This window comes from Callospermophilus lateralis, chromosome 1 (assembly GCF_048772815.1).
Source record: "Callospermophilus lateralis isolate mCalLat2 chromosome 1, mCalLat2.hap1, whole genome shotgun sequence".
In the NCBI taxonomy this organism is placed as follows: Eukaryota; Metazoa; Chordata; class Mammalia; order Rodentia; family Sciuridae; genus Callospermophilus; species Callospermophilus lateralis.
In genome coordinates this window covers 164263547-164287632 of record NC_135305.1, presented here as the reverse complement: position 1 = coordinate 164287632, position 24086 = coordinate 164263547, and positions in this window count along the sequence as shown.

Below are 24086 nucleotides of genomic sequence, written 5' to 3'. Positions count from 1 at the left end.
TTCAAGTTGAGAGCTAGGGGTATTGTAATAGTCCGAGTCAGGTTTGGGGTTTGGGTTAGGTTGAGACTTAGGGTTATAACTCAAATTAGCATTAGGTTTGAGTTAGCGTTAGGGTAATGGATAAGGTTAGGTTTAGGCTTCAGTGTAGGTTTAGGGCTCAGGTTAGATTTAGGGTAATGGATAAGGTTAGGGTTAGGCCTAGGGCTAGCATTAGGTTTATGGTTATCATTAGGGTAATGGATACAGTTAGAGCTAGGGTTAGAGCTAGGGTTATTTTTAGGATTAGGGCTAGATTTAGGGTTAAGGCTAGGGTTAGGTTTAGGGTATGGGTTAGGGTATGAACTAGGATTAGTGCTAAAAATAGGCTTAGGTTAAGGATTAGGTCTAAGATTAGGATTAGGTTTACCATTAGGATTAAGGTAATGAACAGGTTTTGGTGTCGGGTTAGGGTTAGGTTTAGATTTAAGATTAGGGTTAGTGTTAAGTTTAGCATAATTGTTAAAGTTTGAGCTAGGGTTAGGACTACAGCAAGGGTTAGGTTTGTAGTTAGGTCTAGGGTTAGGTTTACAGTTATGTTTAGAGGAGGTTTAGGGTTAGGGCTAAGGTTTTCTTGACGTTTATGGTTAGAGTTAGGGTAATGGGTGGGGTTACAGATAGGGTCATGTCTAGTTTTAAGTGTGGGATTAGGGCTAGGGATAGGGTTATGGTTAGGCTTATCATTTTCCTATGGTTAGGTAAAGGGTAAGGGTCAGGGATTGAGTAAGTGTTAGGGCTAGGTTGAGGTTTCAGGTTAGAGTCATAGCTCGGGATAGAGTTATGGTTATGGTTAGGGTTAGGAATAAATTTAGCATTAGGTTTAGGGTTATGGTTGGGGTAATGGATAGAGTTAGAGCTAGGGTTTGGGCTATTGTTACGGTTAAAATTAGGGCTATGATGGGGTTATGTTTTTGGCTAGGGTTATTTTTTAGGGTAAGGGCTAGGGTTTGAGCTAGTGTTAGTGCTAGGACTAGGTAGAGAATTAGGTTTAGCCTTAGGTCTAGGGAGAGGATTATGGTAGGTTTAGGGTTAGGGTTAAGTTTAGGGCAAGGGTTATCATTAGGGTTAGGATAAGGGTTATGGTAATGGATATGGTTAGATATAGGTTTAGGTTTAGGTTTAGGTATTAATTTAGTTTTAGGGTTAATGTTAAGGTTATGGTTATGTTTAGGTTTATGGTACGGGTTAGGTTTTGTGCTAGGGTGAAGGCTATGGCGATTGTTAGTTTTAAGGTTAGGTCTATTGTAAGTTTGCTGGCTAGGGTTAGGGTTAGGGTTAGGGTTAGCGTTAGTGATAGGGCTAGGGTTAGGCTTAGGGTTAGCATTAGGGTAAGGGTTATTGTTAGGGTAATTGATAGGGTTAGAACTTAGGTTAGAACTAGAGTTATGGTTTGGAATATGCCTTGAGTTAGGGTTAGAGTTAGGGTTAGAACTAGGGTTAGGGTTAGGTTTAGGGTTATGTTTAACATAAAGGTTAGGTTTTGAGCTAGGTTTAGGGCTAGGTTTAGAGTTACGTCTAGGGATAGGATTATGGTATGTTTAGGGTTAGGGTTAGAGTTAGGGTTAGTTTTATCATTAATGTTAGGGTTAGGGTTAAGGTAACAGATAGGGTTAGGTTAGGTTTAGATTTGGTTTAGAGTTAGAATTAGTGATAGGGTTAGCATTAGAGCTATGGTTATGTTTAGGTTTATAGTTAGGTTTATGGTTTGATCTAGAGTTGGAGCTATGCTGAGTTTAATTTTGGGGTTATATCTATGGTTAGTTTTCCAGTTAGGGTTAGAGTTAATGTTAGGGTTCAGGTTAGGATTATCAATAAGTTTATGGTTAGGGTTAGGGTTTTGGGTAGTTTTAGAGCTAGTTTTAGGGCTAGGTTAAGTTTAGGATTTGGGCTAGGTTTTGCGTGAGAGTTAGGGATGGGTCTAAGTTTATATTTAGTGTAAATGTTAGGCTTTGAGCTATCTTAGGACTAAGGTGAGGGCTACGGTTAGGTATAGGGCTAGTGTTAGTGTTACTAGGGTAATTCTTAGGGCTAGGTTTAGGCCTAAAATTAGCTCTATGCTTATATTTAGGTTTAGGCCTAAGGTTAGGGCTATGGGTAATGTAAGATCTAGGGTTATGATTAGGGCTAGTTTTAGAGTTAGGGTTATGGCTTGGTCTAGAATCAGGTTTAGGTTTTGGTTAGGTTCAGGTTTAGAGTTAGGTTTAGTGTTAAAGCCAGGATCAGTGTTTGGGTTAGAGTTAAAATTAGGGTTAAAGCCAGAATTAGGACTAGGTTTCGGTCTAGGGGTAGAGTTAGTCTTTGGGTTAGGTAAAAGTTTTTTTAGAATTAGGGCTAGGATTTTGTTTACATCTAGAGCTAGAGTTGAGGCTAGATTTAGGATTCGGTTTAGGTCTAGAGCTAGTGTTAGGGTTAGGTTTAGGTATAAGTTATCAAGTAGGTCTAGTATTAGGTTTTGGTTTAGGCTTAAAGTCAGGTTTAGACCTAGAGTTTATGTTATGGTAAGAAGAAGGATCACTTTTGTGGTTAGGGTTTGGGAAAGCATTAGAGCTAGAATGAGATCTAGTGTTCAGACTATTAATAGGGTTAAGATTTGGTTACTCTAATGATTAGGAATAGGTCTAGTGTTAGCATTAGGGTTAAGGTTTTGCTCATGGTAAGGCATAGGTTTAGGGCTATGGTTGGGTTTATGGTAAGGGTTAAAGCTAGGTTTAGGGCTCAGATTCAGACTAGTCTTTGTGTGAGGTTTCAGGCTAGAGTTAGGTCAATGGCTAATATAAGAACTAGGATTACAATTAGGTTTAGGGGTAGGGGTAGGTCACGTATTAAGGTTAGGTTTAAGATTAGCATGATATTTATATCTAGGGTTAGTGTTATGATATCAGTCAGGTCAGGGTTAGTTTTAGGATTAGGTTTAGGATTCAAATAAGGGCTAGGTTTACTGTTAGGGTTCAGTTTTAGTTTAGGGTGGTGTTTAGAGCTAGGATGAATGTTAGGATATAAGTCAGGTTCAGGGTTATTTTTAAGGTTATGTTTACACCTCAAATTAGGGCTAGGATTAGTCTAGGTGTAGTGCTAGGGTTTAGTTTAAGTTAAGGTTAGTGTTAGCCCTGTTGCTTGGTTTTGTTTTAGTGCTATTGTTAGGGTTAGGGCTAGTTTTATGATTACCTTTACTGTTAGGGCTAGGGTTATGTTTAGGATTAAAATTAAGACTAGATTTAAGACTAGGATTAAGGCTAGATTTGTGTTAGGTTTAGGGCAAGACTTAGGGCCAGGACTAATTTCAGGTCTAGGTTTACAGTTAGTGATATTTTTAGGGTTAGATTTATGGTTAGGTCAAATTAAAATGTTACGTTTAGGGAAGGGTCAGATTAAGAGCTGGGGTATTATTAGGGTCAGAGTCAGGCTTTGGGTTTGTGTTAGGTTAAGCTTTAGGGTTAAGGCTCAAATTAGCATTAAGGTTAGAATTAGGGTTTGGGTAATGGATAGGGTTAGGTTTAGGGTTCAGGATAGTTTTAAGGTAATGGATATGGTTTGGGTTTATGATAGGTTTAGGGTTAGGCCTAGGGTTAGCATTAGGGTTAGCATTATATTTAGGGTAATTTATAGGGTTAGACCTAGGTTTAGGGCTAGGATAATGGTTAGGATTAGTGCCAGAGTTAGGGTTAGGGTCAGGGTTAGGGCGAGGGTTACACTTAGGATTAGGTTTAGGGTACAGTTTAGGGTTTGAGATAGGATATTTGCTATGGCTAAGGCTATTTTAGGGTTTGATCTAGGGTTATGGTCATGGTTAGTGTTACAGTTAGGGCTACGGTTTTCATTAAAGTTAGGGTAATAGATGTCAGGTTAAAGATAGGTTTAGGTTGAGGTTAGCGTTAGAATCAGGATTAGAATTAGGGTTTGAGCTATCTTAGATTTAGGGTTAGGATTAAGTTCACTGTTAGTTCTAGGGTTAGGTTTATGTTTAAGTTTAGGGTAGGTTTAGCTTTAGTTTCAGTGTTATCATTAGGGTTAAGTTTTTGCTTAGGGTATGGGTAGGGTTTGAAATAGGGTTAGAGCTAGGGTTAAGGTTAGAATTAGGGCTCGAATTAGGGTTAGTCTTAGACCGTGGGTTACTCTTAGGGTTAGGTTAAGTGTAAGGGTTAGGGATTGAGCTAGGTTTAGGGATAGGGCGAGGGTTAGGGTTACTGTCTTGGCTAGGGTAAGTTTAGGGTTAGGTTAAAGGCTAATGTTAGCATTTGTTTTAGAGTTATGGTTAGTGTAATAGATAGAGTTAGAACTAGGGTTTGGGATGTGATTACATTTAGGAATAGGCCTAGAGTTAGGTTGAGGTTTAGGGTTTGGGCTAGGGTTATGTTTTGGGTAAGGTTTAGGGTTTGAGCTAGGGTTAGGGCTAGAATGAGGGTTAGGGTTATGGTTAGGGCTAGGGTTAGGGTTTGGATTATACTTAGGGTTTGGTTTAGGGCTGTAATTAAGGCTAGGTTTTGTGTGAGGTTTAGGGCTAGTGTTAGGTATATGGGTAATGTAAGAACTAAAGTTATGGTGATGGCTACATTTAGAGTTCGTCTAGTGTTAGGGTAAGGTCTTAGGTTAGGATAAGGTTTATAGCTATGGTTTCTGATAGGGGAAGTGTCAGGGTTTAGGTTAGGATTAGGTTTAGGCTTAGTCCTGAAGGTTAAGGGTTATTGTTAGGGCTAAGGCTAGGTTTATGGCTGTATTTAGGATTTGGTTAGATCTAGGGCTAGTGTTAGTGTTAGGCTTAGGGTTAGGGTTACTGGTAGGGCTTGTGGTAGGTTTCAGATAAGGGTTAGGGTCAGGTTTAAACCTAGGTTTAGAATTAGTTAGAATAAAGGTCAGTGTTAGGTTTGGGGTTTGGGTTAAATTTAGAGCTAGAATGAGTGCTAGGTTTAGGACTAGTAGTAGAGTTAGGGTTTGTGGTAGGCATAAAATTAGGGTTAGGGCTAGGGTAGCAATAGGGTGAGGGTTTGACTAAGTGTAAGAAATAGAGATACAGCAAGGATTAGGACTAGGAATAGGTTTAAGGTTAGGGCCAGGGTTAGGGTTAGGGTTAAAGCTAGGGTTAGGCCTTGAATTAGGGCTAGGTTTTGTGTTATGTTTGGGCTATGGGTAATTTAAGAACTGCCATTATGATTATGGCTAGTTTTATGGTTAGGTTTAGGTTGAGGTCTAGTGTTAGGATTAGGTTTAGGGTTAGGGTGAGGTGTAGAGCAAGGGTTAGTGTTAAGGTAAGAGTCAGGGTTAGTATTAGTTCTAGGGTTAGAGTTAGAACTCGAATTAGGGCTAGGATTAGGGCTAAGTGTAGGATTAGGATTTGGTTTAGGTTAAGGTTAGAGTCATTGCTATGGCTCGGTTTTGCTTGAGGACTAGGGCTAGGATTAGGGCTAGTTTTCAAATTAAGGTCAGGGTTAAAACTAGTGTTAGGGTGTGGTTTAGTCTTAGGGTAGGGTTAGATTTAGAATTAGGGTTAGATCTAGGTTTAGGGCTACAGTGAAGTTTAGGGCTAGGTTTAGGTCTAGGGTTTTAGTTATCATTAGAGATAGGTTTAAAACTAGGGGTAGGAATAGGGTGAGAGAGTTAGTGTTAGTGTTAGGGTTAAATTTAGGGTTAGAATTAGTGCTTAATTATGGCTAGGATTAGAGCAAGGGTTAGTATTAAGGCTGAGCGTAGGCTTATGGCTAGGGTTATGGTTATGGTTAGATATGTTGTTATAGCTAGCTTTAGAACTAGGTAGAGGGTTAAAATTAGGGTTAGGTCCATGGTTAGTGTTAGGTTTAGGAATAAGGGTAAGATTAGGGCTAGGATTAGGGCTAGAGTCTGTTTTAACATTAGGGTTTCATTAGGGCTAGGGCTAAGGTCAGGTCTAGGTTTATGGTTAGAAATAGTTTTAGGATTAAAATTATTAGAGTTAGGATTTAGGCATATGGATATGGTTAGGTTTAGCGTTCAGGTTAGGTTTAGGGTAATGTATAGGTTTAGGGTTAGGAATAGATTTAGGGTCATCCTAGGGTTAGCTTTAGGGTTAGGATTAGGATTAGGGTAATGTATAGGGTTACAGCTCATGTTAGGGCTAGGTTTATGGTTAGTGTTAAGGCTAGGATTCAGGGTTAGGTTTTTGGTCATGTCAAGAGTTAGGGTTAGGGTTAGGCTTAGGGTAAGTGTTCGGGCTAGAATTAGGTATGGTTAGGTTAAGGTAGTCTTAGGTCTCTGATTAGGGATAGGTTTTGAGTTAGGTTAGGGCTAGTTTTAGGGCTACAGCCAATGTAAGAACTAGGGTTACAATTAGAACTAGTTTTAGGATTATGGTTAGGGCTAGGGCTAGTGTTAGGTTTAGGTTTAAGTTTTGAGTGATGTTTACAGCTAGGGTTATTGTTATGGTAAGACTCAGGGTCAGGATTTGTTTTAGGGTTAGAGATAGGACTCGAATTAGAGCTAGGCTTAGGGCTAGGTGTAGGCTTAGGGTTTGGTTTATGTTAAAGTTTAGGGTTAGGGCTATGGCTCGGTTGTTTTGTAGGGCTTTGGCTAGGGTAGGGCTTGTTTTAGGATTACCATTAGTGTTATGGCTGGTGTTAGTGAGAGGTTTAACTTAGGGTTAGGGTTAGATTTAGAGTTAGGTTTAGATATAGGATTAGGACTAGAGCTAGGTTTAGGGCTAATGTAAAAACACGTGATAGGATTATGGTAAGGGATAGGTTAGAAATAGAAATAGGACTGAGGCGAGAGTTAGAGTTTGTCTTAGAGCTAGGTTTACGTTTGGTTTAGGGCTAAATTAGGGCTAGGATTAGGTCTAGTGTTTGCATTAGTGTTAGGCCAAGTTTTAGGCTGACGTTTATGTTTAGGAATAGGGTTAGGTTTAGGGAAAGGGATGGGGTTAGAGCTATTATTAGGGATAGGTCGAAGGTTAGAATATGGTTAGTGCTAGGGTTATGGTTTGGTTTAGTAATAAGGCTAGGTTTAGGGCTAGGATGAAGGCTAGGGTTTGTTTTATGGTAATGGCAAAAATTAGGGCTAGGGCTAGTGTCAGGTCTAGGTTTACATTAGCTATAGATTGAGGGTTAGATTTATGGCTAGGTCTAGTGTAAGGGTTCAATTTAGGGTAAGGGTCAGGTTTAGAGCTAGGGCCTTTATTAGGGTTAGAATTAGGTTTTGGGTTTGGTTTAGGTTAGGTTTTAGGTCTAGAGCTTGAATTAGCATTAGTGTTTGGTTAGGGTAATGATAGGTTTAGGTTTAGGGTTCATGTTAGGTGTTGGGTAATTGATAGGGATAGAGTTAGCAAAAGGTTTAGGGTTAGGCCTAGGGTTAGCCTTAGGGTTATGGTTGTGCTTAGGATAATGGATAGGGTTAGGTCTAGTTTCATGGTTTGTATTAGGGCTAGAGTTTGGGTTAGGCCTAGGGTTAGTTTTAGGTTTAGGTTTATTATATGGTTTAGAGTGTGAGATAGGGTTAATGCTAGGTCAAGATTTAGGTTTAGGGTTAGGTCTAGATTATAGTTACGGTTAGGGTCAAGGTTAGTGTCAAGGTTAGGGCTAGAATTATCATTAGGTTTAGGGTATTGGATAGGGTTTGGTGTGGTGTTAGGTTTAGGGTAATGGTTAGGGTTTGAGCAAGAGTTAGGTCTATGGCAATGGTTAGGTTTATGGTTATGTCTAGGGTTAGGGTTAGGGTAGATTTAGGGTCAGTTATAGGGTTATCATCAGGGTTAGGTTTAGGTTTAGGGTAATGGGTCTGGTTAGAGCTAGTGTTTGGGCTAGGGTTATCATTAAGTTTAGGGTTAGAGTTAGGGTCATATGTAGGTTTAGAGCTAGGTTTAGGAAAAGGGTTAAGGTTAGGATTAGGGCTAGGGTTAAGGTTAGGTTTAGGTTTAGGCCATGGGTTATTGTTAAGGTTAGGTTAAGTTTAAGGGTTAGGGATTGAACTAGTGTTTGGACTAGGACAAGTAATAGGGTTAGAGTAACTGTGAGTGTTAGGGCTAGGGTTAGTGTTAGGGTTAGAGTTAAGATTAGGGTAATGAATAGAGTTAGAGGTAGACTTTGGTCTATAGTGATGGCTAGTTTCAGGGTTAGTGATATGACTAGGTCTATTGTCAGGGTTATGTCTTTTGTTAGGATAAGATTTAGAGCTAGGGTTTGTGTTAGGGTAAGTGTCAGTGTTCTGTTTAGGGTTAGGATTATTGTTAGGGCCAGGTTTAGGACTAGGGTTTTCTCTAGGGGTAGGGTTAGTTTTTGTGTTAGGTTAAAGTTTATAATTAGGGCTAGGACTAAGTTTTTGTTTAGGGCTAGGCCTAGAGTTATCACTAGATAAAGGATTAAGTGTAGGTCTGGGTCTAGTCTTAGGGTAAGGTTTACTTATAGGGTCTCAGGTAGTGCCAATGTTAGGGCTCACTTTAGGTTTAGGGTCAGGTTTAGACCTATGCTTAGTGTTAGGGTCAGAATAAGGGTCAAAGTTAGGGTAAGGGTATGGGATAATGATAGAGCTAGATTGAGGATTAGGGTTAGGACTAGTAACAGAGTTAGGTTTTGGGTTAGGGTAAGAATTAGGTTAAGAACAAGGGTAGATTTAGGGTTAGAGTTTGGCTTATGGTAAGGGATAGTGTTAGTGCTAGTGTTAGGGCTAGGGTTAGGGTTACGGGTAGGGCTAGGGTTAGTGATAGTGTTAGGGTTAGTGTTAGGTTTAGGGTTAGTTCAAGGATTAAAGTTAGGATTAGGTTTAGGGTAAGGTTTAGGACTTGGTTTTGGTTTAGAGTTAGGGTGAAAGCTAGGGTTGGGGCTCGCATTAGGGCTACATTTTGGGTAACATTAGGGCTAGTGTTAGAGATACAACTAATGTAAGAACTGGGGTTATGATTAGGGCTAATTTTAGGGTTTCGGTTAAGGCTAAGTCTAGTTTTATGGTTAGGTTTAACTTCAGGGTGATGTTTTTATGTAGGGATAATGTTAGGTTAAGAGTCAGGGTCAGAGTTAGTTTTAGGGTTGGGGAAAGGACTCAAATTAGGAGTAGCCTTCAGGCTAGATGTAGGGTTAGAATTTGGTTTAGGTTAAGAGTTAGGCTTAGTGCTATGGCTCATTATGTTTTAGGGCTAAGGATAAAGTTAAGGGTAGTTTTACAATTAATGTTAGTGTTACTGCTAGTGATAGCATGAGTTTAGGCTTAGTGGTCCATTTAGAGTTATGTTTAATTCTAGGGTTAGGGCTATGGCTAGGGTTAGGGCTAAGGTTAGGTCTAGTGTTTGGGTTACGAGAAGGGATAGGATTAGAACTACGAATAGAGCTAGGGCGATAGTTAGAGTTAGTCTTAAGTCTAGGGTTAGGGTTATGTTTAGGGCTAAATTAGGGCTAGGGAAATGTTTAAAATTTGTGTAAGGGTTAGACCTAGGGTTAAGGCTATGTTTAGGATTAGGTTTAGGGGAAAGGATGGGGCTATAGCTAGGTTTAGGGCTAGGGCGATGATTAGAACTAGGTTTAGATCTAGGATTAGGTTTGTGTTAGAATTAAGGTGAGTTTTGGAGTTAGGGTGAGGCCTGGGGTTTGTGTTAGGGTTAGAGCACGTTTTAGGTATAGGAATAATGTCAGGTTTAGGGTTATGGCTAGAAATAGTGATAGGGTTCGGTTCATGGCTAGGTCTAATATTAGGTTTAGTTAAGGCCCAGGTTAAGAGTAAGGTGTATTTTTAGGGTCAGGGTCATGTTTTGGGTTTGTGTTAGGTTAATTATTAGGGTTGGGCTCCAATTAGTGTTAGTTTTAGAATTAGGGTTAGGTTTATGGTTAGGTTTAGGTTTAGGATTCAGGTTAAGATTAGGGTAATTGGTAGGGTTAAGGTGAGTGATAGGGTTAGGGTTGGGCCTAGGGTTAGTATTTGGGTTACGGTTATTGTTAGGGTAATGAATAGCATTAGAGGTAGGGTTAGACTAGGGTGTTGGATAGGATTAGGACTAGAGTTAGGGTTAGGGTTAGGCTAGGGCTAAGATTAGGGTTTGCGTTAGGTTTAGGGTACAGGTTAAGTTTTGAGCTAGGTTTAGTGCTAGGGTGAGGGTTAGGTTTAAGATTATGTTTAGGGTTAGATTAATGGTTAAGGTTAGGTTTAGTGTGAGGGTTAGGGCTAAGGTTATCTTTAGAGTTAGGTTATTGGATAGGGTTATATGTCAGGTTAGTGGTAGGAGTAGTTTTAGGTTTAGGATTAATGTTAGGACTAGCGCTAAGATTATCATTGGGCTAAGATTATCATTAATGGGAAGGGTTAGATGTCAGGTTAGGGTTAGAGGTAGTTTTTGGTTTAGGGTTAGTGTTAAGGTTAGGGCTAAGGTTAGTATTAGAGTAAGGGTTAGGGTTTATCTAGAGTTAAGGATACAATGAGGGTTAGGTTTAGGGTTAGGTCTAGAATTATGTTTACAATTAAGATTAGAGCTAGTGTTATCATTAAGGTTAAGATTTGCTTTAGGGAATTGGATAATTTTAGAGATAGTATTAAGTTTTAGGGCTAGTGTTAAGATTATGATTAACACTAGGATTAGGATTAGGTTTAGGGATAGGGTTAGGGTTATGTTTAGGGTTCGGTTTTGGGTTTTAACTAGGGTTAGGTCTAAGGCGATGGTTAGGGTTAGCGTGAGGTTTTCTTTAGGGTAAGGTATAAGTTTAGGTTAGGGTTAGAATTACACTTTGGGCTAGATTTAGGGTTAGGGTTAGGGCTAGGTTTTGTATTAGGTTTAGAGGTAGTCTTAGTGCTATGGTCATATAAGGGGTATATTTACAGTTATGGCTATGTCTAGTGTTAGGTTTAGGTTTCGGTTAGGGTCAGTTTTATAGCTAGGGTTAGTCTTAGTGTCAGGGTCTGTGTTTGGATTAGGGTTAGGGTTAGGGCAAAGCCAGAATTAGGATTGGTTAGATGTAGAGTTAAGGTTAGTGTTTGGCTTAGGTTAAGGGTTATTATTAGAGCTATTGCTAGTTTTCTGTTTAGGTCTTGGTTAAAGACTTGGCTAGATATAAGATTTGGTTTAATCTAGGGCTAGTGTTAGGGTTAAGTTTAGATATAAGGTTATGGGTAGGGCTAGTGTTAGGGTTTGGTTTAGGTTCAGGGTCAGAATAATTGTCAGGGTTATGGTTAGGATTTGGGTTATAGTTAAAACAAGAATGAGGGCTTGGGTTAGAACTAGTAATAGGGTTAGGGTTTGGGTTAGACTAAGAATTAGCTTTAGGACTAGGGTTAGCATTAGGTTTTGAGTTTGGGTTTGGTAAAGGATAAGGTTAGAGCTAGGGTTAGAGCTAGGGTTTGAGTTAGGGTTAGGGCTAGTGTTAGAGTTAGGGTTAGGGTGACATCTAGGGTTAGGTTCCAGATTTGGGTTAGGTTTTGGTTAGCATTAAGTTTAAGGTTATGGCTAATGTATGATCTAGGTTTATGATTAGAACTAGTTTTAGAATTAGGGTTAGGACTAGGTCTAGTTCTAGTGTAAGGTTTAGGTTTCGGGTGATGTTTAGAGGTAGGGTTAGTGTTAATGTAAGAGACAGGTTCAGGGGTACTTTTAGGGTTAAGATTAGGACTCGAATTAGGGCTAAGCTTAGGGCTACATGTAAGGTTAGGGTTTGGTTGAGGTAAAAGTTTAGAGTTAATGTTATGGCTAAGTTTTGTTTTAGGGCTAAGCCTATAGTTAGGATTACTTTTAGGATTAACATTAGGGTTAGGGCTAGTGTTAGGATTAGGTTTAGGTGTAGAATTTTGGTTAGATTTAGAGTTAGATTTAGATCTAGTGTTAGGCAAGGTGTAAGGTTAGGGCTAGGGTGATTCTAGGCTTAGGGATAGGAATAAGGTTATGGTAAATGATATGGTTAGAATTAGGGCTAGGACTAGGGCAAGAGTTATAGTTAGTCTTAAAGCTAGGGTTTGGGTTAGGTTTAGGATTAGGGCTAGGGTTAGTGTTAGGGTTAAGGTTTGGGTTAGGTTTATGGTAAGCAATGGGGTTATAACTAGGTTTAGGCTAAGGAAAGAGTTAGAATTAGGGTTAGTTTATGATTAAGGCTAGGTTTGGGGCTAGGATGAGAGCTAGTGTTCGTGTTAGGTTTAGGGCTAGGATTTGGGCTAGGGCTAAGGTCAGGTCTAGGGTTAAATTTAGGGAGAGGTTTCGGGTTATGTTTATCGTTAGGTCTATTGTAAGGGTTAGATTTAGGGTAAGGATCAATTTACAGCTATGTGTATTTTAGGGTCAGTGTACAGCTTAAGGTTTGGTTTAAGTTAAGATTTAGGTTTAGAGCTTGAATTATCATTAGGGTGGAGTTAGGGTTAGGGTAATGAATAGGCTTAGGATTAGGGTTCAGGTTAGTTTTAGGGTAGTGGATAGGTATAGGGATTGCAATAGGGTTAGGGTTAAGACTAGGGTTAACATTAGGGTTAGGATTATGGTTAGGGTAATGGATAGAGTAGAGCTAATTATTATTAGGACTAGGGTAAGTGTGGTGGATATAATTAGAGCTGTGGTTAAGGTTAGGATTAGGAATAGTGTTTGGTTAGGGTTTGGGATAGGGATAGGGTTATGTTAAGGGTAAAGCTTAGGCTTTGATCAAGGGTTAGGTCTAAAGCGAGGCTTAGAATCAGGGTTAGAGCTAGGGTTATGTTTAGGGTTACACTTAGGGCTATGTTCAGGCCTAGGATTAGGGCTATGTTTTGTGTTAGTTTAGGCCTAGGTTTAGGGCCATGGGTAATGTAAGAGCTGGGATTATTAATAGGGCTAGTTTTAGGGTTAGGGTTATGGCTAGGTCTAGTGTTAGAATTACGTTTGGGGGTTAGGGTGAGCTTTGTCGGATTATGTTAGGGTCAGGGCCAGTGTTAGATTATAGTTAATATTGGGGTTAGTGCCAGAATTAGGACTGGGTTTAGGTCTAGGTGTAGGGTTAGTATTTGGGTAAGGTTAAGGGTTATTGTTAGGGCTAGGGCTAGGTTGTTGTTCAGGTCTAGGGCTAGAGATATGGCTAGATTTAGGATTAGATTTAGGTCTAGGGCTAGTGTTAGGTTTAGGTTTATGTATAGGATTGCCAGTTTAGGTTTAAGTATAGGATTAGGGTTCCGTTTCAGGTTAGGGTCAGGTTTAGACCTACGGTTAGTGTTAGGGTCAGAATAAGTGTCAGGGTTGGGGTTTGGGTTTTGATTAGTGGTAGAGCAAAAAAGAAGGATAGAGTTAGGACTAGTAATAGGGTTAGGGTTTGTGTTAGGCTATAGATTAGGTTAGGAGTAGGGTTAGCATTAGGTTTAAGGTTTAGCTTAAGGGAATGGATAGGGTAAAAGCTAGGATTAGAGCTATGGTTAGGGTATGGGTTAGGGCTAGTTTTAAGGTTAGGGTTAAAAATAGGGTTAGTGTTCAGATTAGGGCTAGGTTTGGGGTTAGTTTGGGGTTAGGTTGGGGTTTGTGTTAAGCCTACAACTAATGTTTGAACCAGGGTTATGATTAGAGCTACTTTTTGTGTAATTGTTATGGCTAGGTCAAGTGTTGGGGTTAGAGTTTGCATTAGCATGATATTTAGAGCTAGGGTTAGTGTTAGGGTCAGGGTCAGCGTTCAGGTTACAGTTAGGGTTAGGTTTAAACCAAGAATTTTCACTAGAGTTAGGTCTAGTGGTAGGCTTAGTATTTGTGTTAGGTTAAGTTTTATCATTAGGGCTAGGGCTAGGTTTTTGTTTATATCTAGGGCTAGAGATATGGCTAGATTTAGGATTAGGTTTAAGTCTAGGGATAGTGTTATTGTTAGGTTTAGGAATACGTTTATTTCTGGTGCTAGTTGTAGGGTTCAGTATAGGTTTAGAGTCATGTTTAGACCTACGGTTAACATTAGGGTCAGAATAAGTGTCAGGTTTGTGTTATGGTTAGAGCTATAATGAAGGCTAGGGTTAGCACTGGTAATAGGGTTAAGGTTTGGGCTAGGCTAAGTATTAGGGTTAGGCCTAGGGTTAGCATTAGGGTTAGAGTTAGCTTAGGGTAAGGGATAGAATCAGAGGTAGGGTTAGGACTATGTTTAGGGTTAGGGTTAAGGTTACGGCTAGTGTTAGGTTTAGGTTTAGGCTTAAATCTAGGGTTTGGTCTTGCATTAAGGTTATGTTTTGGTTAATGTTCGGGCTAGGTTTAGAATTATGGCCAATGTATGAACTAGGGTGTCTATTTGGGCTAGTTATAGGATTAGGGTTAGGACTAGGCCGAGTGGTAGGATTAGGTATAACATTAGGGTGATGTTTAGAGCTAGGGTTAGTGTTAGGGTCAAACTCAAGGTCAAAGTAGTTTTAGGGTTAGGGTTTGGACTTAAATTAGGGCTAGGGTTAGGGCTAGGTGTATGGTTAGGTTTGTTTTAGGTTAAGTTTCAAAGTTAGAGTTATGGCTCGATATTGTTTTAGGGCTAGGGCTATGGTTAGGGCTAGTTTTGGACTTAGCATTAGGTTTAGGGCTAGTGTCAGGTTTAGGTTTAGGCTTAGGGTTAAAGTTAGATTTAGATTTAGGATTAAATCTAGAATTAGGTCTAGGGCTAAGGATAGGGCTACTGTTAGGTCTTGGTTTATGGCTAGGATTAGGGTTATGGTAAGGGATAGGGTTAGAACTAGGAATACGACTAGGGTGAGTGTGAGAGATAGTCTTACAGGTAAGCTTAGTTTTTTGTTAGGTATAGGGCTTAATTAGGGTTAGAAATAGGGCTAGGTGTATGGTTATGTTTAGGCCTAGGGTTAGTTTTAGGCTTACGGTTAGGTTAAGTGTAAGTGATAGGGTTAGAGCTAGGGATAAGGCTAGAATAAAGTTTAGAATTAGGGTTAGGGGTAGGTTTTCATTCAAGTTATGATTAAGGCTAGTTTTAGGACTAGGATGAGGGCTAGGGTTTGTGTTAGGGTTAGGGCTAGGATTAGTGTTAGGGTGAATGTCAGATTTAAGGTTATGGTTAGGGATAGTTTTAGGGTTTGGCTTATGGCTATGTTTAGTGTAAATGTTAGGATTAGGGGAAGGATCAAGTTTAGAGCTAGGGGTATTATTAGAGTCAGGGTCAGGTATGGGGTTTTGTTTAGGCTAGGGTTTAGGGTTAGGGCTCGAATTAGCAATAGGTTTTGGTTTAGGGTAATGATAGTGTTGGGTTTAGGGTTCAGGTTAGATTTCGCATAATGGATAGGGTTATGGTTATGGACAGGGTTAGATTTAGTCCTAGGTTTAGCCTTATAATTAGGGTTGTGTTTATGGTAAATGATAGGGTTAGACCTAAATTTAGGGCTAGGGTTATGGATAGGATTAGAGCTAGTGTTAGGGTTAGGGTTATGGGTTTGGTTTGTGTTATGGTTAGGATTAGAATTATGGCTAGGGCAAATGTCAGGTCTAGGGTTAGGGTTAGGGTTAGTTTTAGGGTTAGGTTTATGGCTAGATCTTGTACAAAGTTTAGGTTTAGGGGTAGGGTCAAGATTAGAGCTAGGTATATTATCATGGGAAGGGTCAGAGTTAGGGTTTGGGTTAGGTTAAGGTTTAGGGTAAGGGCTCAAATTAGCATTAGGGTTAGGTTTAGGGTACTGATAGGTTTAGGTTTAGGGTTCAGGTTAGGTTTAGGTTAATGAAATAGGTTAGGGTTAGGGATAAGTATAGGGTTAGGCCTAGGGTTACCATTAGAGTTATGGTTATGGTTAGGGTATTGGATAGCGTTAGAGCTAGTGATAGGGATAGGGTAACTGTTAGAATTCTTGCTGGTGTTAGGGTAAGTTTTAGGGTTAGGTTCTAGATTAGGGTTAGGTTTAGATTTAGGGTTAAAGCTAGGGTTAAAGCTCAGATTAGGTCTTGGTTTGGGGTTTGGTTAGGGCTAGGGTTAGGGTTATGTCTAATGTATGAACTAGTGTTAAAATTAGTGCTAGTTTTAGGGTTAGGGTTAGGGTTAGGGCTAGGTATAGTTCTCTGGTTATGTTTAGGGTTAACATGATGTTTAGAGCAAGGGTTATTGTTAGGGTCACTGTCAGAGTCAGGTTTAGTGTTAGAGTTAGGTTTGTAAATTGAATTATGGCTAAAGTTAGTACTAGGTGTATGGTTAGGGTTTGGTTAAGGTTAAGGGTTAGGAATATATGTTAGTTTTGTGTTAGGGCTAGGGCTACGGTTACAGTTAGATTATGGGTTAGCATCAGGGTTAGGGCTACTGTTAGGTTGAGTTTTAGGCTTAGATTTAGGGATAGATTTAGAGTTAGGGTTAGATCTAGGGTTAGAGCTAGGCCTACGGCTAGGGTTAGGGCAAGGTTTAGGGTTATGGTAATGAATATGATTAGAACTAGAGATACGGCTAGGGTGAGAATTAGAGTTAGTCTTAGTAGTACTCTTAGGGCTAGAGTTAGGGTTAAATTAGGGCTAGGATTAGGGCTAGGGTTAGTGATAGGTTTAGGGGTAAATTAGGGTTAGGGTTAGGGCTAGAGTTAGGGTTAGGTTTAGGGCTAAATTAAGGCTAGGATTAGGGCTAGTGTTAGTGTTATGGTTAGGGCTAAATTAAGGCTAGTATTAAGACTAGGGTTAGTGTTGGGGTTAGAGCAAGGGGTTGGGCTAGAGTTAGAGTTAGCATTGGTGTTAAGATTAAGTTTAGCAGAATGGGTGGGGTTATAGCTAGCTTTAGGGCTAGGGTGAGGGTTAGAATTAGGATTAGGCCTAGGGTTATGGTTCGGTTTAGGATTAAGGCTAGATTTAGGGCTAGGTTAAGGGCTAGGCTTTCTTTTAGGGTTCTGGCTAGGACCAGGTCTAGGGCTAATATCAGGTCTAGGGTTAATGTTAAGGATAGTTTTAGGGTTAGGTTATTGCTAGGTCTAGTGTAAGAGTTAGGTTTAGGTTAAAGGTCAGCTGTAGGGATAGAATTATTATTAGGGTCAGAGTCAGGGTCAGGGTTAGCATTTGATTTAGCTAAGGTTTAAGATTAGAGCTCAAATTAGCATTAGGTTTAGGTTTAGGGTAGCATAATGGATAAGGTTTAGTTTAGGTTTCAGTTAAGGTTTAGGGTTATGAATGGGTTAGGTTTAGTGATCGGGTTAGGTTTAGTTTAATGGATAGGTTTAAAGCTAGGGTTAGGGCTAGGTTATGGTTTGGATTAATTCTAGGATTAGGGCTAGGTTTAGGGATAGGCCTAGTGTGTGATTTAGGGTAAGTTTTAGGGTAAGGGTAATTGTTAGGTTTAGGTCTAGGGTTATGGTTAGTTTAGGTAAGGGTTAGTGTTTGAGCAAGGATTAGAGCTAGGGTGAGGGTTTGCCGCAGTCTCTGGCTGGGCAGAAATACCGAGTCTCCACACAGCTTGTAGATTCAAACAGCAATTCTTTATTTCCGAACTCACACCGGCCATCTACAAACACGTTCTGGGGGAATCCACGTTCTCTGCCCAAATCCACTCTCTGCCCAAATCCACTACTCCTGGGCTTCTGTCTCCCAAATATACTGTCTGACCCTAAGAACTCAAGAGGAACTCAGCAGCAGGATACGCCCTATTCTAAAGGGGGAACACCCTAATCTCCTATTATGCTAAACCAGGAACACCCTAAACACGGGTCCGCCCTGGTTTTTGAGCAAGGTCACCTTACATGCAATGTCCTGCAAAATGTCCTATTTCCATGAGTCCTTCCACTAAAGAAACATGGGGGTACGCTGGCAAGGAAATTGTCATACCTACTTGGCCGATGGCTCCCAGCATCTCCCCCCTTCTGATTAATTAAACAACAAGTAATGTGGCTTAAGGACCGTGCCTGGTAGGTTGTCCAGGTCAACATATGGTTCTTACCCGTCATTGGAAAACTGACCTTTAGGCGTCAGCCTCATGTCTTAGGTTGATACCACTGCAACTGGATCATACCCGTCACTGACTACCGGTCCAGCATACAGCCATACTTGTGGATAGGTCTATGCACCGGTGGGGGGGGTGAGGTTCTTTGCCTCACCTCTGTTGGCCCCTAAATTTGGCCTTGGTGCCAGTGGGGCAGTGAGGTTAATGTGGCTTAAGGACCGTGCCTGGTAGGTTGTCCAATTCAACATATGGTTCTTACCCGTCATTGGAAAACTGACCTTTAGGCGTCAGCCTCCTGTCTTAGGTTGATACCACCGCAATTGGATCATACCCGTCACTGACTACAGGTCCAGCATATAGCCATTGGCCCCCAAATTTTAGACCATCACTAGCAGAAGGGAGGAGGATACAGAAATGCCATGACACCAAGCCAATTGACAGTTCCTTTGGAAAAATTGCATCACTGGTGACACCATCAGCAAAGATATGTCAGCATTACCACAATTAACATGTGGTGCGCTGGCAAGGAAATAAAAATTGCATCACTGGTGACACCATCAGCAAATATATGCCAGCATTACCACAATTTGCTGCACTAAACGTAGTTACATAGTCCAGGAAAGTTCTGCAAGGGGTTCAAAGTGGAGGAATCTATCAATATGCCCGTCTCCTCCCAAAGTCCGTTGCCTCCCAAAGTAAGTTGACTCCTTGATTGAGCATACTTGTTGAGTTATATTCATAGGGATGAAGATAAGAATTCTGGCAATGATGCTAAAAAGACATTATCCTGAAAAGAATTATTAAATATAATGAAAAGGAAAGGTGAAAGTAAACAAACAGATCTGTTAACCTCCTTAAAAAACAATCCTTAACAGCTGTTTACCTGATTTAAATTAGTAAACAAGCAGATCTGTTAACCACCTTTAAAAACAATCCTTAACAGCTGTTTACCTAATTTAAATTAAGCCATTTAAATCACGTGAATAAAATAATAATAATAATAATGTGGATCCATTTTTCATGAGCGCTCCTCATATATGAAATATGGACATACGCACACACAGACATACAACACAAAACACAAATGTGCAAACAAACGTACAACACATAAGATAATAAAAAGGCCTTGTAGCTTTACCTAGGTGAAATCTCCATTGCAATGTTTAAAAACTCCACAGTCAAAAAATAAAACTGATCAAAAAAAAAAAAAAACAAAAAACAAAACATTAACCTAGGTGTGTATGAGCTCAAAAAATAAAATAGAACCTTATGATGTGGAAAAATGCAATAATAAAATAGATATTGAAAAAAGCATCCTGGTTAATCACTGTCGCAGATGTAAGAATGGCCAAGCTGGAGTTCTGGATATCAGCTATTATGGATTTGAGTCAAATCATCTTCTTTTCGATCTGTAGAAATCGTTTTAGTTAGTCTTTCTGGAATCCAAATCGGTTGCTGTTCTCCCTGTGGAAACACACAGATAGAGTCCCGACTCCAGACAATCACTGGGTCAGGACCTTTCCATTGTTCTGTTAGAATATCTTTCCAAAGTACCTTAGGCTTATGAACATTTTTTGGATACATATGTCTTTCCGCAGCACTAAGTCCTGATGAATCCAAATTTAAAAAGTTTAGAGTAAAAAGGGTTATTTTAAGTTTATCTTTGGGGGATATATACCCCTTTCCAATTTTTAAGATTAACTAGGCTTCGAATGATGAAATCTTTCCTCCATCATGAAGGCATCTTAACCACCTTCAAATTAACCTTTTAAATCCTTGTAATTATCATCTATACTGTACTATTAAATGTACTTTTTCACCACCTACAGCTTCACTCTTTTAAACGAGGCTTAGATTCTGTTTAAATCGCTTAATGTTAGTTTACATGGCTGCCCTTCAACCAAAGGCCTTTTTTACTCCATTAAGAAGCTTTTTCTCAATCTGCCATGTACAAATATCTTTTTCTTCTTTTTCCTTTCTCAAACTTTTAAAGTAAGTCTAGTTTCCTCAAAATCTTTTAAAATGGCATTTTACAACTTTTTACTTTACCACACAGAGATTGTCTCATCTAGAAACATTTTTTAACCTTTATATTAAAATATATTTCCACATCTTGAATCTTTTTATATCTCTTTTTTAACCATTAACCCTTTTTATAAATTCACATTCTGAAACAACCCTTATAAAATTTCTGATTTAGACAAATTACTCCACTTTAATAAGATGAAATACTTCCATGTTTTTTATGGTACTATAATACTGTAATTGAAACCCAACTGAAACTTCTTATACTCTTTGTATGTAAATTACACCTGATAGAATCTTAACACTTAGTAACCTTGTTTCAGCAAAGACATAGACCAAAGCAATATTAAACATTTTTCCATTCACCAATTTATGAAAACACACATAATGATTAAATATATTACCTTATGGAACTTAATAAGTAAAGAGTACTTGATTTCATATTTAGTGGTTGATATTTTAACACTCTAGTTTTGTAAATTAATCAGATGTCTGTAAAAACCAAGATTTTAGACAAGCGTAGTAAACAGAACTAGCCATCTCTTTCTTGTTGAAGAAAAATCCTTCTACAGGATACCATGATGGTCCCAATGATATATTTAATAACTCGTCTTTAAAAAGCAATGGGCTACATTTTTGTATTGTATCAACATATGCCCTAATTGTTCTTGGTCTTACTGGGGTGCTTCCTTTCTCTAACAATTTCTCTTCCTTGGATGCGAACAACTTCAAACCTTGAGTCAACCATTTTCCCCAGTTTGCCTGAGAAAGTTCTAGAAACAGGCAACTTGAAATAAAAACAAAATAAATCAGAACAAGAACACATTGTTTTTTGAAATGCTCACCCATTCTTTCGCTCTCCTTCAGGGGTGAGTAATTTCACTTACATTCAAGTTTTAGACATTCCACGTACGAGCCACCAAATGCCGCAGTCTCTGGCTGGGCACAAATCACAAGTCTCCACACAGCTTGTAGATTCAAACAGCAATTCTTTATTCCCGAATTCACACCGGCCGTCTACAAACACGTTCTGGGGAAATCCACGTTCTCTGCCCAAATCCACCACTCCTGGGCTTCTGTCTCCCAAATATACTGTCTGACCCTAAGAACTCAAGAGGAACTCAGCAGCAGGATATGCCCTATTCTAAAGGGGGAACACCCTAATCTCCTATTATGCTAAACCAGGAACACCCTAAATACAGATCCGCCCTGGTCCTTGATCAAGGTCACCTTACATGCAATGTCCTGCAAAATGTCCTATTTCCATGAGTCCTTCCACTAAAGAAACATGGGGGTACGCTGGCAAGAAAATTGTCATACCTACTTGGCAGATGGCTCCCAGCAAGGGTTAGGTATAGGTTTAGGTCTAGGTTTACATTTATGGTTAGAATTAGGTTTAGTGTTAGGGATAGAGTTTTAATTACAGGGAGGGTAAGGGTTAGGGTAACAGATATGGTTAGAGCTAAAGTTCAGGCTAGGCTTAACGTTAGGATTCGGGTTAAGGATAGGGTTAGGGTTAAGGATAAAGCTAAAGTTATGTTTAGTGTAAAGGTTAGGCTTTGAGCTAGGGTTAAATCTAAGGCGAGGCTTATGTTAAGGCTAGGTTTAGGGCTAGGGTTAGGCTGGGAGTTATGCTTAGAGCTAAGTTTAGGCCTAGGATTAGGGCTAGGTTTTGTGTTAGGTTTAGGACAATGCATAATGTATAAACTAGGGTTAGGTTTAGGGCTAGATTTAGGTTTAGTATTATGGCTAGCTCTAGTGTTAGGTCTAGGTATTGGGTTAGTGTAAGGTTTACAGCTAGGTTCAGTGTTAGAATCAGGGTCACTTTTGGGGATAGGGTAAGGGTTAGGGTTAGAGCCAGAATTAGCACTAGGTTTAGATCTAGGGGTAGGGTAAGTGTTTGGTTTATATTACGGGTTATTTTTGGGGCTAGTGCTAGCTTTTTGTTTAGGTCTAGGGCTAGAGTTATATGTATATTTAGGATTAGCTTTGGGTCTAGGTCTAGTTTTAGGCTTAGGTATAGGTATAGGGTTACCAGTAGAGCTAGTGTTAGGGTTTGGATTAGGGTTAGGGTCAGGTTTAGACCTAGGGATACTATTAGGGTCAGATGAGGGTCAGAGTTATGTTTAGAGGTAGAATGAGGGCTAGGGTTAAGACTAGTAATATGGTTAGAGTTTAAGTTAGGCTAAGGATTATGATTAGAATTAGTGTTAGCATTTGGGTTAGGGTTTGGCTTAGTGTAAAAAATAGGGTTAGAGTTAGGCTTATGGCTAGTGTTAGGGTTAGGCTTAGGACAAGTGTGAGGGTTAAAGCTAGGTTTAGGTCTCGGATTAGGGGTAGAATTTGTGTTAGGGTTAGGGCTACAGTTAGGACAATGACTAATGTATGAACTAGGGTTATGATTAAGACTAGTTTCAGGGTTAGGTTAAGGCTAGATATAGTGTTAGGGTTAATTTAAGGTTAGGGTGATTTTTAGAGCTAGGATTAGTGTTAAGGTCAGTGTCAGGGTCAGGGTTAGTTTTAGAGTTAGTTTTAGGGCTACTTGTAGGGTTAGGGTTTGATTTTGGTTAAGGGTTAGGATTAGGGCTATGGTATGGTTTTGGTTTATCATTAGGGCTAGGGATAGGGCAAGTTTTAGGATTAGCATTATGGTTAGGGTTAGTGTTAGGGTTTGGTTTAGGCTTATTGTTACAGTTATATTTAGAGTTAGGTTAGATTTAGACTTAGGCTTAGTTCTATGGTTAGGATTAAGGCTAAGGATAGAACTAGGATAGGGCTAGGGCAAGAGTTATAGTTAGTCTTATGGCTATGTTTAGGTTTAGGATAGAATTAAATAAAGGCTAGAGTTAGCACTAGGCTTTGTGTTAGGCCTAAGTTTAGAGCGAGGGTTATGGTTAGGTTTATTGTTATTGTTAGTTTTTATGTACACGGTGAGGTTATAAGTATATTTAGGCCTAGGTTGAGGAATAGAATTAGGGTTAGGGCTCAGGTTATGGTTCAGGATAGAATTAAGCCTAGGTTTAGGGCTAGGATTATGGCTAGGGCTAATTTCAAGGCTAGTGTTATGGTTAAAAATAGTTTTAGGGTTAGGTTTATGGCTACATATAGTGTAAGGGTTAGGTTTAGGGTAAGGGTCAGATTTAGAGCTAAGGGTACTAATAGGGTCAGGGTCATGATTAGTGTTTTGGATAGGTTAATGCGTAATGTTTTGGCTTGAATTAGCATTAGAGTTGGAATTAGGGTAAAGATAGGGTTACATATAGGTTTCAGATTAGGTTTAGGTTAATGGATAGGGTTAGGATTAGGGATACAGTTAGGTTTAGGCCCACATTTAGCATTAGGGTTAGGGTTATGGTTAGGGTAATAGATAGGGTTAGAGATAGGGGTACAGCTAGGGTCAATGTTATGATTATTGATAGGGTTAGGCTAGGGTTAGTGTTAGGGTTAAATCTAGGGTTACGGCTAGGGTTATAGTTACAATTAGTGATAGCTTTAGAGTTAGGGGTAAATCTAGGGATAGTATTCAGAATAAGGCTAAGTTTTGAGTTAAGTTAAAACTAGGTTTAGGGTAACGGCTAATGTAAGTACCAGGGTTGCGATTAGGCTAACTTTAGGGTTAGGGTTAGGGCTAGGTCTATTGTTAGGTTTACATATAGGGTAAGCGTGATGTTTAGAGCTAGGGTTAATGTTAAGGTCAGAGTCAGGGTCAGGGTTAGTTTTAGGGTTTGGCTTAAAACTCGAATTAGGTCTAGAGTTATGGCTAAGGGTAGGGTTAGGCCTTAGTTTATATTAAGGGTTAGGTTTAGGTCTATGGCTTGTTTTTTGGGGGGGTGCTAGTGTTAGTGCTAGTTTTAGGATTAGCCTTAGGTTTAGGTCTAGTGTTAAGTTTATGTTTAGGCTAAGGTTTATGGTTAGATTTAGAGTTAGGGTTAAATCCAGAGTTGCTGTTAGGACTATGAATAGGGCTAGTGTTAGACCTATGGTTTGGGCTAGGCTTAGGATTCCAGTAAATTATAGGGTTAGAACTAGGGTTAGGACTAATGTAAGACTTAGAGTTAGTCTTTGGAGTAGGGTTAGGGTTAAGGATAGGGATAGGGCTAAAGTAGATCTAAGATTAGGTCTAGGGTTAGTTTTAGGATTAGTCCTACATTTATTTTTAGGGTTATAATTAAGGCTATGTTAAGGGCTAGGATAAGGGCTAGAGTTTGTGTTAGGGTTAGGGCTAGTATCATGGCTATGGCTAATATCAGGTTTAGGGTTATGCTTAGGGATGGTTTT